The sequence below is a fragment of the Fukomys damarensis genome, unplaced genomic scaffold (assembly GCF_012274545.1).
Source record: "Fukomys damarensis isolate Sample0158 unplaced genomic scaffold, DMR_v1.0_HiC HiC_scaffold_5, whole genome shotgun sequence".
NCBI classification, from domain to species: domain Eukaryota; kingdom Metazoa; phylum Chordata; class Mammalia; order Rodentia; family Bathyergidae; genus Fukomys; species Fukomys damarensis.
In genome coordinates this window covers 31,583,823-31,598,141 of record NW_022900917.1, presented here as the reverse complement: position 1 = coordinate 31,598,141, position 14,319 = coordinate 31,583,823, and the positions used below count along the sequence as shown (strand labels likewise).

At 38.4% G+C, this 14,319-nt stretch overlaps 1 protein-coding gene across 5 annotated transcripts in view; it reads right to left on the bottom strand.

Annotated features, from left to right (window-relative positions):
• The window catches only part of Pag1 (phosphoprotein membrane anchor with glycosphingolipid microdomains 1), a 125,725-nt gene that overhangs the window by 47,026 nt on the left and 64,380 nt on the right, over positions 1-14,319 (bottom strand). For 4 of the 5 annotated variants that reach the window (XM_033760424.1, XM_033760429.1, XM_033760428.1 and 1 more), the window contains one exon: positions 4,619-4,712. The gene's annotated coding sequence lies outside the window, so the exon portion shown is untranslated. Of the gene's footprint in view, positions 1-4,618; positions 4,713-7,328; positions 7,372-14,319 lie in introns of those variants that run through there. The other variant, XM_033760430.1, reaches the window with a different exon arrangement.

Here is a 14,319-nt window from a genome sequence, read left to right as displayed (position 1 = left end):
CTTCTGCTGGACTTTTTTTTTTTTTTTTTTTTTTTTTTTGTACCAATGATCAAACTTGGGACCTTGTGCTTGCAAGGCAGGCAGCAGAACCACTGAGCTAAATCCCTGGTCCAGAGTCAGACTTTTCTGAGTCACAGGCTCCTCAGGAGAAAAATCTACTTTGACCTTTTGATGTCATAGATACGGAAAATGAGAACCAGAGAGGTCAAACAAGTAACAATGCCCCCCACCAATGAATGGCTGGGAATCTAGCCTAGGATTTCCCAGTCTGTACCTTCTTTCCTCTCCGGAGGCACTGGGAAGGCAATGGAGAAGCACGTTCCAGCCCTACAAAACCAGGTGGCAGAGCTGGATGAGGGCCTCACTTTCACCAAACACTTAGGTTTTTCCAACCTCTGCTATAGATGGTTATGGTCCATTGAGGATTTTGATGATGAGAGAAATTATCACATTCTACTACAACTGTGGTATTACAGAACAGGTTGAAGTCACTGATAGACATTTAATACATTATTTATAAATATATTTGCTGTATTTTTCTCATCTATTATTAGGATCTTACATTAGCATATTATAATGAATAAACCAATATAGATATATCACTATTATTTGTAGTTCATACTTAATTCAGATTTCCTTACTTTGTGCCTAAAGTCCCTCTTTTGTTCCAGGATCCTGTATTACATTTAGTTTATTCTATTTTTGATTGACAGAGAGAGAGAGTAATATTTTTAGCCAATTAAGAGCAAAATCTTACAAATTACTGTTCTCATATTCTCTAATATAAAAGAAAAGGGCATATGTTAATGAGGTAACCTGGAGTTTTAATTAAGAGAAATACACTGTGGATAAGCGATAGATTAGGTTAAAAGAATGTGACATTTGGAAGGACCTGGCAACACGGTTTCTGATTTCAGCATAGATTGGCAAAATCTAAAAAAGCAAGGGATAGGGTAGAGTAGTATGAGAATTTAAAGTAATAACAGGCAGTTCACACAAAACCATAGTAATATTGTACAATTTGCCATCATTTAGTTTAGGGAAGTTTGCATTTTTTAAAACCCATACAGATTCAGTGATAGTTTCTTTGCCAATATTTATGTAAAACATTTTCCAAACAAGACTGATTCATCTTACTCTGAAATGAATTGTTAAATCACAACAGAGAATGTTAAAGTGTTTGCATCTCTTATAGAAATGCCAAACATTTTACTTTGCCTGATGCTGTACTAAAAATAGGGAGATTCAAATGCTAAAAATGTTATCCAATTGCCAAACATAGTTCTTTAGCATCTAATTTTCCTAGTACAAATGATTTGTTCTTCCAAAGTTTGAAAGTGAAAGCTAGTTATAATTCAGAGAAATGCTATACCTAACTTCAATCAATGAAACACAAACAGCATTTTATGCATTCAGTTTTTCTTTTTGTTTAGATTTCTTTCAATGAAATGCTTCTTTAGACATTTACTGAAGTTTTGCTAAATAGCAGGCACTCTGATGACAGTTTTTAAATTAACAGTTGGAACAGCCAAGCGGCATCAATATCATTGGAAAATAATGATGCTGCTTAAGTAATTTTTAATTTTGTTAGCTGCATTTGAATGTAACAGTAGATATAAAATTATTTGCTGTAATAAATGACTAGTAAAGTCAGAATTTGAGAAGTACAAACTCACCAAACAGGACAATATAATGTCCCAATATCCAAAAGTGAGAGGAAATTAAAATTAAATTCTATGAAATTTTAACAGATTAAGAAGAATAGGACTTCTTAAGAAAGAAGTTACCTCTTGTCATCAAAAGGACAATAAATGAGAAAATACCACTGATTTGTGCTTGGCATTTCAAAACTACAGATATATCTACAGGTCTATACCTTGTAAAAAGTGGAGAGAACATGAACAGTATAGGGATTTGTATGAGATATTAAGGTTAGCATTCACTTGAAGAGCAAGAGATCTGTGAAAGGGACATGGCCAGGAAAGGTGGGAATGGCTGCATGACATCTTATTCCAATCAACCAACTGTCCAATTGGTCTTTAGTTTTCCTTCTGCAACTCACCAGACCAAATTTAGAGCCCTGTACTCACGAATGCAAGAATTCCTTAAAACTGAATACACAGAATTATGGTAACCTCTCTCCTGGCTACATCAAAAGTATCACCTATTTTGACTTGACGAGTTAGGTTAAAGTAATTAATATGTAATAAATGACTTAAATAAAATTATTTGAGGCAAATTATTATTTAATATATTATCAAGTTCATTTAAATACAAACTACTCATATTTTGACTTAACATGTGCTATTTATTTGTATTCATTTAAAAATGAAATGCATGTTTGTAGACAATTTTGAAATAACAGTATATTCTTAGTTTGAATATTATACTTGGTTTGAACTTGGTTTCAAGTTATATTCAATATGTCATAATGTCAAAAGAGGACAAGGTTGCTTTTATTAATTAATATTTTGGATATCTTGGCATTTCAGACAAAAATAATCAACCTACAATAATTTTTGTGTTTAATTACAAATTGAGAAGAGATGTAAAGTTTTAGACTGTTAGTTTAAGCAAGTCTCTCTAATTCATACATTTGACTGTGCTGTGAGCTTGCTAGGAAGTGTGAGGATGGATTCAGACACACAGACCACACACACACACACGCACGAACGCACACACGCATGCACGCACGCACACAGAGTTCTCAGCCACTTGGGGCTACTAGAGACCACCACATTGTGAAGTTCCTGTATCGTTCGGGGAGAAGTGGGAACACAAAACCTTAAGCAGCAGTGACATCGGGCTCAGACAGAGCTTTGCATAGTGATTTGAACCTCTGCTTTTGCAGTTGTCACCTCTAGAGTTCTGGACTTCCTAGGCACAGTGCCCTCTCACACTGTCCCTAGCAGTGAACCTCTTGAATCAGTGCACATCTTTAAATGTGTCTTTCATCTCAGGCAGCACACACTTGCTTCTGTGAATCACCAGTAAGAGGCACAGGTTAATATTCATTTACACCGACATGAGGGCTAATATACAAGGGGCAATATCAAAGGAGCACTGGTATTTCATAAAGTATTTCTAAACTTTTGTGATTGTAATAGTACAGAATTAATAGTACAGAATTTAGATGGGCATATTAAAGACCTTGTTTTCACATAGTACATCTACAATGAAATGAGAAGAAAGAAATCACTGGCAGGAAAAATATTTCCCCAAGTTGTGACTTGCATCTCAATAATGAGAAGCCATTATAAAAATATCTTTAAAAATTCTTAAGCTGATCTATTCCTTAGAATTTTGAGATTACCCACTGCTCTGCTATTTTCCCATTCTGTATGCACAGCACAGATTCCTGCCAGGCCTATTACAGTGAGCAAACAATGTCCTCTCTGTCAGAACAGAGAATGAATAGTATCACAAAATTCTCTAATGTACAGCCTACATTTCCCCCATCCCAAGCCCTTCAGAAGAGAAAAACCAGGATGAGGGCTGAGGAAGAAAACCCGACTCTCTCACTGCCAATTTGAAATTGCCTTCTAGAACACTAACGGCTAAGTAATGTCAACCATATATTAACTTCTAAGTAGAGAAAGTTGACAAGTATATTTTCTTTCAAATTGGATCATGTATTTTTGCATTTCTGTGTATATGGTACATAATATATTTATAGGGAAAGAAGGAGAGATGTCATCAGATAAAATTTCAGGGCTTAGCAAAAAAACAGCTTATCACAACAAAAAGCATCAACAGGGGGACTTCACAGAAATGACACAGCAATTTAAAAGTTTAGAAATACTTTATGAAATACCAGTGCTCCTTTGATATTGCCCCTTGTATATTTGTATTAAAATATTGGCAGCTAATTCATGAATGCGGAATTTGACTATCACTTCGGCTGCTTCTGTTAAACTTTGATTCCCACTAAGCTCACGATCCATAAACAAAGAACCTCAAGCTACTCCTCTGAAACACAGGACAGGAGATGATGCTGACAGATTCGTCTTTGGCATTAGGGTCTGTCTGTCTGTCCATGCTCACTGCACAAGAAGCACTGGGCATCTCACTTTTCCAAAACAAGAACTTCATAATGTATTCTCAGGAACCAATGAAAAGTTTACTTAGAAGGTATTTTCATAGAAGAACTCGGGTTTCCTTGAAATTGTCCTTATTTCTAAGTCTTGATTGCTGTAAATTATGATTCATTTTTCCCTCCTTATGACAAGAATATAGCATGTATTTTGCTTAACCTTTAAAGGGAATTACCTAACTCATTCCTCATAAAGGAAGACATGTTTTTATTGCCAAACCACAATGGCTTCTGTTTTCATGAATGTCTATAACAAGAAGAAAAGAATCTAGCTTCCCTTTCTTTCCCTTTTCCCACACATTTGCAGTGCAGCTCAACAAGCTCCCAGATTCTAATGGCATTCTCCTGGTAACACATTTAGCAGAGGCTGCAGGACACCCCAACAGCTCTGCTTTCTTTTCTCCTCTCTCTCCTCTCTCTCCCCCAGGTCTGTATTAGACTGAACAAGTAAATCTTTGTGCCGTGCCAATGCAATCTGAAAATTCTAATGATGTGTCCCCAGACTGGCACAGTGGTATTATTTACCTTGGAAAGATGTCTGTTCAAAAAACTATTCTGTGCTCTGGCAACGTGTCCCTTTGAAATGTTGTTATGGTGAGAGTCTCTCTTCTTTCTTGGCCTATAACCAAAAAGAAAGTCAGAAAAAAAGCAGATGGATTTAGGCTGTCAAAGATACTCAGTATACTATAAAATTGTTGGCATATTTATGCCGAATGCTGAACTTTATATTCCTTCCTAAACAAAGCAAATAACACAGGTTTATTTATTAAACAGGCACAATTACAAATATCAGTGAATAAATACAAAATTATCTAAAAAAGAACAGCTAAGTCAGTATCTAATCCAATACAAATCACTGTACTTGCTCTTTCCATACCTTGCCCAGTTTATGGCAAATTAATCTGTGAGCTATTGGGGCAATATTAGAACTCAAATAACTATTATATGAATTTGAGATGAAATAAGCAGTTTATCTGAAAAAAGCATTTGCACTTTATGGCAAGGTGAGCCATGACTCAATTCTGGAAATTTCTTATCAAAAGGAGGTTGTGTGGCAGTGTGAACAGTGTGAGCTGTACGACATGTGGCTCCAATCCCGAGATGTGCGCCGTCATTCTGTTGTGAAAGTGGGGGAGAGGTACAGAAATGGGAGGAGGCCGCCGGGATGGTTTCCCCGGTCCTATCTGTGGCTCTGTGCTACTTCAGCCTGGCCCTTCCTCCACCCGCTTTTCCTCTCTGGTTCTCTCCCCATCCTTCAGTAAGTATGTCCTATGCTGGATGTTTACAGAATACACCAGGATAGGTGCCATGTGAGAGAAAGGAGTGGTGAGGGAATGGATGAATGAATCAATGAACGAATTTACCTATTAAGGAGAATATCACAGCATTTGACTAAGATTCAACATCTTTCAATTAGTTTGGCAGACTTGAAGCACAATTTCTGATTTTCAATATAAAAAATTAGGCACATGACCAGTGAAGATTTGCATCTGATGTGCTTGTGGCTGTAAGATCATCTCAGACTGTGTTGCTTTCTTCTGTTGCAGTGTCAGCAGATTACTTACATTATCTGAGGGTGCATCTATTGTTTCCTTGCCAGTTATCAAGTGAGAAGGCTGCCCTTTGTTTGCCGTTGAGTTCAACTACATGATTATTATCTCATTTAAAAAAAAAAATAAAACGAGGTCTGAGGATTTAGTTCAGTGGTTCTACTGCCTGCCTTGCAAGCGCAAGGACCCGAGTTCGATCCCCAGTACCAAAAAAACGAACAAACAAACAACAACAAAAAACCCCGAAAAGATCAGAACAAGAGACACAATCACAGTTGTCTGGTTTAACCTGACTCTAGGTCTTCCACTCAGTCACGCCAAGGAGGAGGACAGGGTTTCACAGGATGGAGTACTTGAGAGATAAGCAAGTTGCCAAGCTATTGCTCCACCCTTTCATTAAACTTCAGATACAACTTCCTTCTAACCCCTGACTCATAGATATATTTAGATGTGGGTTCCAATTGTAAACCTCTCTTCTTTTCAATGTAGATGGTTAATCTTGGAGAAGTGTCTTGAGTTACAAGCAAGATTTAAACATCCATATTAAATTGCAGCAGGTAAAAGAATAAAAATAAACATTTTTGTTAGAAAGTTAAATCCTATCAATGTGATTTAGAAATAATATTTCAATAGGTTTTCTCTATCATTAGATATAAAGAGTTTGATTTAAAAACTGAATATAAATTGACAGTTAATTTAATAATGTAAAACTGGTGTAATTTATTTTGCATTTTAAAACAGAAATTTTATGAACTAAACTATTGCAAAGAAACAAAGTAGTGAAAACAGTGCAGTACTATCTTAAAGACAGACTCATAGTTCAATGGAACAGAATTTAGCCACCTAGAAAATAAACTGCTATTGGTAACTAAATGTACTATATTCCTTCAACTGTATGGTCAATTGATTTTTTTTGACACAGATGCCAAGATTGCTCAATGAGGAAGGTCTAGTCATTGCAACAAATGGTGCGGCAGCAATAGACAGCTACATGCTAGAGAATGAAGCTGATCCTTAATTCAGGCACTACGAAAAGTTAATGTAAAATGTAGATCAAATGCCTGAACATGTGAGGTCAAACTACAAAACTCACAAAGAGAACCCAGAGGTAAATCTTTATGAGTTTAATTTTGACTTGAAAATTTAGGCATGCACATATAGCAGAAGAAAAAACTGGACTTTACCCTAATAAAAATAATTATGCTTTAAAAAGCACTAGAGAGTGAAAAAGACAATCCAAAGAATAAAAGAAACTATGTGAAATCACTTGGTAAGGGACTTGTATGTATAATATATAAAGAACTCATACAACTCAATTAAAAAAACCGAATAACCAAAGATAGGCAAGGACCTGAATAGATATTTCTCCAAACAAGATAAACAAATGGCCAATAAGACATGAAAAGATGCTCTACATCATTGTCAAGTATAAATCAAAACCTCAATGAGATGCCATTCTACACTTACTAGCATAAAAACTTGTAAGATAATAACAAATGTTGGGAGGAATAGGGAGAGATCAGTGTGCTCAAGTCCTGCTGCTAGGAGTGTAAAATGATGTAGACTCTGAAAATAGTCCCGTAGCTCTTCAAAAGTGTTACACACAGACTTACTGTTTGACCCAATCATTTAACTTCTAAGTAGATACAAAGGGAAACTGAAAATGTATTCACACAAAAACTTACACATAGATGTTCATAGCAGCATACTCTTAGGAGTCACAAAGTAGAAACAGGCTGGGGACTTAGCTCAGTGGGGCTGCTGCCTGCCTCACAAGCACAAGGTCCTGAGTTTGATCCTGGTACCAAAAAAAAAGTAGAAAACAACTCAAATGTCCACCAACCGGTGAAGACAGAAACAAAATGTGGCATATTCACATAAAAGGAAATGATTCAGCCGTAAAGTGGAAGTATTGATATATGTTACAACACGGATATATTCTGAGCACTTTTGGTAAGGAAGCCAGTGACCAAAAAATTCACATAAAAGTTTGATTCCGTATATAAGAAATGCCCCCAAAGGGCAACTACACAGAGAAAGAGAATAAATTAGTGATTGCTTAGTGGTAGGGGAAACGGGTTGGGGGATGACAGCTATTGCAAAAGTTGATGGTGCCCAACTCTATACTAAAACACAATAAATCTCATACTTTAAAGGATGAATTATATGGTATGCAAACTTTATCTCAATAAAGCTCTTATCAGCCGGGCGTGGTGGCGCATGCCTGTAATCCCAGCACTGGGGAGGCTGAGGCAGGAGGATCGCTGTGAGTTCGAGACCAGGCTGGGCTACATAGTAAGTTCGAGATCAGTCTCAACTATGTAGTGAGACCTTATCTTAAAAAACAAAACCAAATAAGGAAAAAGACAAAAAAATGTGAGATAATGAAAAGATGAAAATAAAGTGTTTGTAGATGGGGAGGGGAGGAGGGGTGAAGGGAGGGCAGGGGTAAGGGGAAAAAATGAGAATCAAGACTTGTCATGTAAAGGTACAAGATCCCAACAATGAATGTAACTGTACTGTATCCCTAAAATGTACCAATAAACTCAATTAAAGCTGAAAAAACAAAACAAAACAAAACAAAACCAAAACAAATCAATAAAGCTCTTATCAAAATAAACACCAAGGAATGTGGACATTAGAATATCAGTACTTTCCAGCCAACCTCAAGGAAATGTTTCCTAATGCTCTAGCTGGATCACTGGAGTTGCTGTACAGAAGCAAAGGGCTCCACTCTACCGTAAACTGTCCTGTTCTGACTGAGATAACCAGAGTATAATTCTGCATGGACCAAATGCTTTTTCAGGTCCCTTTACACTTGCACCACTGTCTCCCTGCGTAGATAGTAACGAATGCAATGATTGTTGGATCAAACAGAAAATTTATGCTTTTGATATTAATTTCTTTTCCTATTAAATGGCATTTTAGAAGCTCTGAAATCAGGTATTTACTCAAACACAGTTTGACTACTCCACCTGCACACCTAAATCAGTGGAACGCCACGTTCAGCACTGTTTCTTCTACATCTGTCCCATGGACAGTTTCCATGAGGCCTGTTGGCAGGTTCTGAACACTGATGGTAACATGTGTAAGGAGACCCAAACAAGTGAACTCTAGAAGTTCAAGTGTTCACCAGCTAACTTAAAGACACTGACTAAAAGCCCTGGGAAGAACTGAAGTAGTTTAATTTCTGGGACACTGAGGCCCTGAGGGATGAGAAATGCACCTCACAGATGGCCTGGACTAAGCCCCTGCTGGCAGTGCTTTCTTATTCCTGGTACAAATTTAACAGTGCTTCCCAGAGACGACATTCTGTGGGATGGAGGAAACCCTTCATTATGAAAGGCAGTGTGGCGTAGGCTGGCCTACATTTAGTTTATTGGTTTCTTTCCATTACAACATAAAGAATAGTAATTATGTGGATAACATTTGCATGTCAAAAACACTGTTGTGGTAGTAGGAATGACTGGTAATCCTATGTCCTTTTGTGTTTTCAGGGATTTTGAGTTAAGAGCATTTTTACTATTGCAATATCCTTACATCTATGCTGATTTAAAAAAGTTAATTCACTTAATTAGTATGTAAATATTGAGTGATGACCGAATTTCACGCAAGGTGATCCATTTAGTGCTTGGAAACAGGAACAGAAGGAGTGGACACTTGGAAGTTCGAGATGCAAGTATGAAGGAAGGATGGGAGCCACTCCTGGAAAGACAACTGTATAGCAATAAGGCCACTGGGAACGTTACAGTGCCATCCCAGTGGGCAGCCAAGGCAATACCACTTCAGCGTGGGGATTAAAACTCAACACCAAATTCAGCCACCACCATGCAAGATTCCACTGTGAGCAAGATCCAGGGAGAGTGTGATTAGCGACATGCTCCACTGGATCGTGGAGTATGTCCAAACATCCTCAGTGCTTCCCGCTAAGGACATATTCAGGTTTGGGGAGGGCAAGACAATGGATGCAGAGGTGGGGAAACAAGGAAGGCACGAAAAGACACACTGGGGACTGACTCATCTTCTGGCTTTTTCCTTCTAAATGACTAAGCTCACAGGCAACCGTCCAGAGGAAGTAGAACCCCAATGAAGGGTGGGAGAGAACCCTGGCCTCTGCTGGTCTACACACCGTAGTTTACTGAGGAAGCTGAAGATCACAGGAGCTTTTTTTTTTTCTTTTACCAGCTGTATCACACTGCTGACCTACATGATACTAGACTTGACTAAACCAAATCTAAATTTCTTTCAAATATGATGTTGCTAAACCACATTTCTCCTCGTTGCCCTTTTGCAGTTTCACTTCAGAGGCTGCTTACACGATCCTTGTGGTAGTTCTGCTTCTTAGAATTGGTGCACCATGTTAACTGTCAAGATGTTCCTAAATTCTGCTTCTGTCATTTGTTACAGTAAACGGATCTCTCCAGCTTAAGGCCAAAAATTTAGAGTTTTACTCAAGTGAAGCCTAATGTTGACTGAGACAGGATAAGGATAAAATACCAAAAATCTCTCTCCAGGAAGATTTCAATTTATCAATCAGTTTCTCTGGGTTTACTCACCAAACTGGCTATTAATCCAGCTAACTACACACATCCTTCAATTTGTCCAAATGATAAATGCTAGCGATTTGATATACTTTATTTGGGCAGCACCAGGGATCAAACCCTGAACCTTTGCACTAAGTAACATCTCCAGCCCTTCTTATTTTGAGACAGGGTCTTTCTAAGCTGCTAAGTTGTCCAGGATGGGCTCAAACACGCAGTCCTTTTGCTTCAGTCTCCCAAAGAGCTGGGATGACACGCACGTGTCACCATGCCCAGCTTTGATACCCTTACAGTTGAAAAAGTGAAAAGCACCTACTAATGCTATTTCTCATTAATCCACCTGAATTCCGTGGTGGGTTTAATAAGAATCACACCTCAAAGCACGGACATTTCACTAAAACTTAAATATTTAGTCCACAGCAATCATGCAAGTATATTAAGTATGCTGAATGACACAGCAATGAAAGTGGTTGCCGAAGACAATGTATGTGGTCTAGGATGTACTGTGTGACACAGGAAAACATGACGAACCACAGCTCCTCCTTCCTCATTTGAGGGTTCATGTTTTTCATGCCGCTTTTCCCTCTTGCTAAGCTCCCTCATGTTTCTGACAGTTTTTTTTAACTCTTGCTGGCTTTCCCAGCTGTGCCCTGCATCACCCCCCAACCCCAGCTGCTCTCACTCACACTTTCAGCCTTCCTGGTATTTACTGTGTTAACAGTTCCAGTCTTCCGCCATCTGATGTCTCCTGCTTCACTGTTCACACACTCGAGCAGCTGAAACCCCTGATGGACGCAAAGCAACAGTCCAGAAGAGTGGTTTTAGGGTTTTATCGGAAAAACAGAAGAAACAAGAAGGGAGAGTTCGCAGAGATGCCCAAGAGGGGCCACTGTGAAGGTAAGATGAAGGTTTTTAAAAAACCAGACTCTAAACAAGCATAAAAAAGATTAGAAGCATGACATTAGGCAAATCGGTCCTTCTGAAAATCCTCTCAAAGGTGCAGTTTAAGAAAATAATCTTTTTTCCAAGAGGAACATATTTTTTTCCCCAATTTCAGGGAACCAATGATAAAAATCCTTAAATGTATTCTTACATTATCTACAGTCTACAGAATCCAGGTAAGATGGATACAATTATAATACATATATTGAGTTATTAACACAAGACATTTTGTAGTAAAAACCTTCTATTTCTAAGTATATTACCCAGAAAGATGCTTTAAATGACATATTTAGTGTCAGTCTTATCTGCAGGCATGTGTCCCAAGTGTGGCTCACACTTAGAAGACAAATCATCAAAATAATACTGTTCAACAGGAAAAAAAAATCTCTCTTGTTAGGAAAGAATAGAATAGTTTATACTATGTAAATGTAATGTATTTAAGGGAAATTCTATAGCATGCTTCTCAGCTATCTGAACATAAAGCAAAGTAGCATAAACACACTAAAAAGATTAGCTTCAATGTAATGAACTGAATATATAAAAATGATGACTAATAATTAGTTTATAAACTGATAGTAAAAGAAATGCTTTGAGATATTCTTTTTTAGACAATGTAAATAACCATGGAATAACCAAAGCAATCCAAAAGGACATTAATTTGCTCGCTATTTTCTTTATTCAACTGTCAATATTATTTCCTTGCTTATAAATAAAAGGAATGAAAAGCAAATATTAATCTAGTGCCTCTACTGGGATTTTCCATGCCAGACACAAGTGTCTAGCTTTGGCTGGTCTTTGCCTCATGGTGGCATCTGCTTGGGCAGCCACCTGGACCCCACCTTCTGCTCAGATGACTCCTAACATCTGTTTGCTCTAGTCTGGGATCACCCCAGCAGTGGTGGGGAGGGCTCTGCTGGTTGAGCTTTCCCAGTGGAAGTTATATGGGTGGGTGTATATGTAGGAGGAGGCATGCAAGGGTAAGTGGCCCTTCCCTGGAAGCTGAAGAAAGTGTGGGGTCAGGAGATGGGAGTTTTCCCAGGTACACCCTGGGGATTCCCGACCCAAGCTCATTGGAATCTACTGAGAAGTCCTGGCCAGAGTCACTGAGACAGAAAGGGCCCCTTCCACCATTCTTGTGGATCTGTGGAGCTGGTGTGCTGCCTGGACCCAGGGAAGTGCTGCCTGCGGGGTCGCCAAAGGAGATATTTGCAGGTTTGCCTCACATGCCCGAAAGAATTCACATGGTGAAAGACTCTTGTCTGCAAAGTGTCCGAGTTTTAGAAGAGCATGTGGGGACTTGTGTGAATACAGGGTGGGGTAGATTGGCATCATATGGGAGTAAAAACTTTTTTGTAATATATCTATGTGCATCTCTATGTAAGGCATGATTTGAAAGTATGGCGGATGTTTAATTAAATTCAATTTCATTATAGTAAAAAACATATAGCCCATAATCTCCCTCAGAATACTGCCCTCTGCTTTGATCACACTTACCCCATTTGTTCCTGACACTCTTTGAAGAAGTTCTGGAAATCCTTTTTGAGTCTTTAGTTGCACTGTCAGCTGCCTTGATGTTCTGGCTCAATTCAAAACATTTACTTTTCATGGTCACTTTGATTTTAGGGTTGAACCAGAAGGTGTGCAGTGTCAGATGTAAATAATGTAAATAATGATGAGGACATACTTATTTTTTAAGAGTCTTCTTTTATTGGATGGCTCTCAGCATCAGTATTCACTGTATTTTTTATCACATCTTGTAAGGACACTACTATCTCTATATATTGAGATTGTGTTCATCACCTGGTGCAGAGTTCATACACAGAAGCAAAATTTTGCTGAATGCTTCTGTTTGCTAAATGAACTGTTCCTGAACAGAAGCATTCATGAACCAAGGTATAATGTATATAATATATAGATTTAAAATTGAACATTTTAGACCAGTTAAATTGGGTAAAATTTATCTGAGGAAAAAAAAATCCTGATTTTTGTGCAGCTCCCAAAACCAAAACCAGTGTAGGTTCTGAGAACTCCAACCAACAAAATGCTCAGATAGTATTTATAGGAAAATAGAAGTGAGCCATGAAAAAAAACTTAACTGGCTATAACCTAGTTAGCCCACCAGTAGGACAGTTACAGCTTAACTAGTTAATTTTTACAGCCTAATCAGTTGATTGGTGCAAGGCCTGTACAACCAGAACTAGACCCCCCTTGGATTCCAAGAAGGACTGTATATGTAATGAGAGATCACATGTACATGTGTATGAACATGCACACATATACACAGATACAGACACACACACCCACCTATGACCACTTTAATCTTGACAGGGTGCTTGGGTACCATTCTCTGACCTACAGCTCAGCTGCCATATATATGACATTTCAATCATTCTCTGATGGAAAGCAACTACTAGATGACCTAGGTTGAACTTTAGCCAAATTCTGAGATGGTCAGATCTAACACTCAGTGTCACAGAGGAAGTCAAGGAGATTCATTTGAAGGCAAATATACATGAATGTATGCTTAAGTACTCTAACAAGAGTCTTGCAAAAGTCAGTGCTCAGCAAATATTATGGTTCATAAAACACAGTATATTTAGAAGAACTGAATGTTTCCTGATAGACTCTAATAAGCTACACCTTTGCAGGGTGGCCACACTCAGAATACTCTGTGTATGCGTATGTAGCGCTTGCGCCCTTGTGCTACTGAGCTGAGCCTGTCAAAAGGTTGAGTTGTGTCCCCCCAAATTCATATGTGAAAGTTCTAACCCCTAAGATCTTAGAATGTGATTTAAATTAGAAGTAGGATCACCAGAGATATTAGTTAAGATTATATAACTAGATAATACTACAATAGGTGGGTCCTTATCAAAAGGAGACATTTGGACACAGAGGCGTGCATACAGGGAAAACACTACACAAGCACTTAAGATTATGTTGCCATAGCCAAGGGACTGCTAGCAGCTGGGAGAGAGGCCTGGAATAGATCTTAGACTAGAGCCTTGGAGGGAGCATGGATCCTAGGCCTCCAGCTTTCCCAACTGTGAGGCAGTTGGTATCTGTTGTGTGAGCTTCTCAGTTTGTGGTGCTTTGTTATGGCAGCCCTGGGAAAGTAACACAGAGGTAGCACACAAATAACATGGCCAAGTTCCCTAATGTTCCAGTCCTGACTTAGAGGCACAGAGAGGAGGTA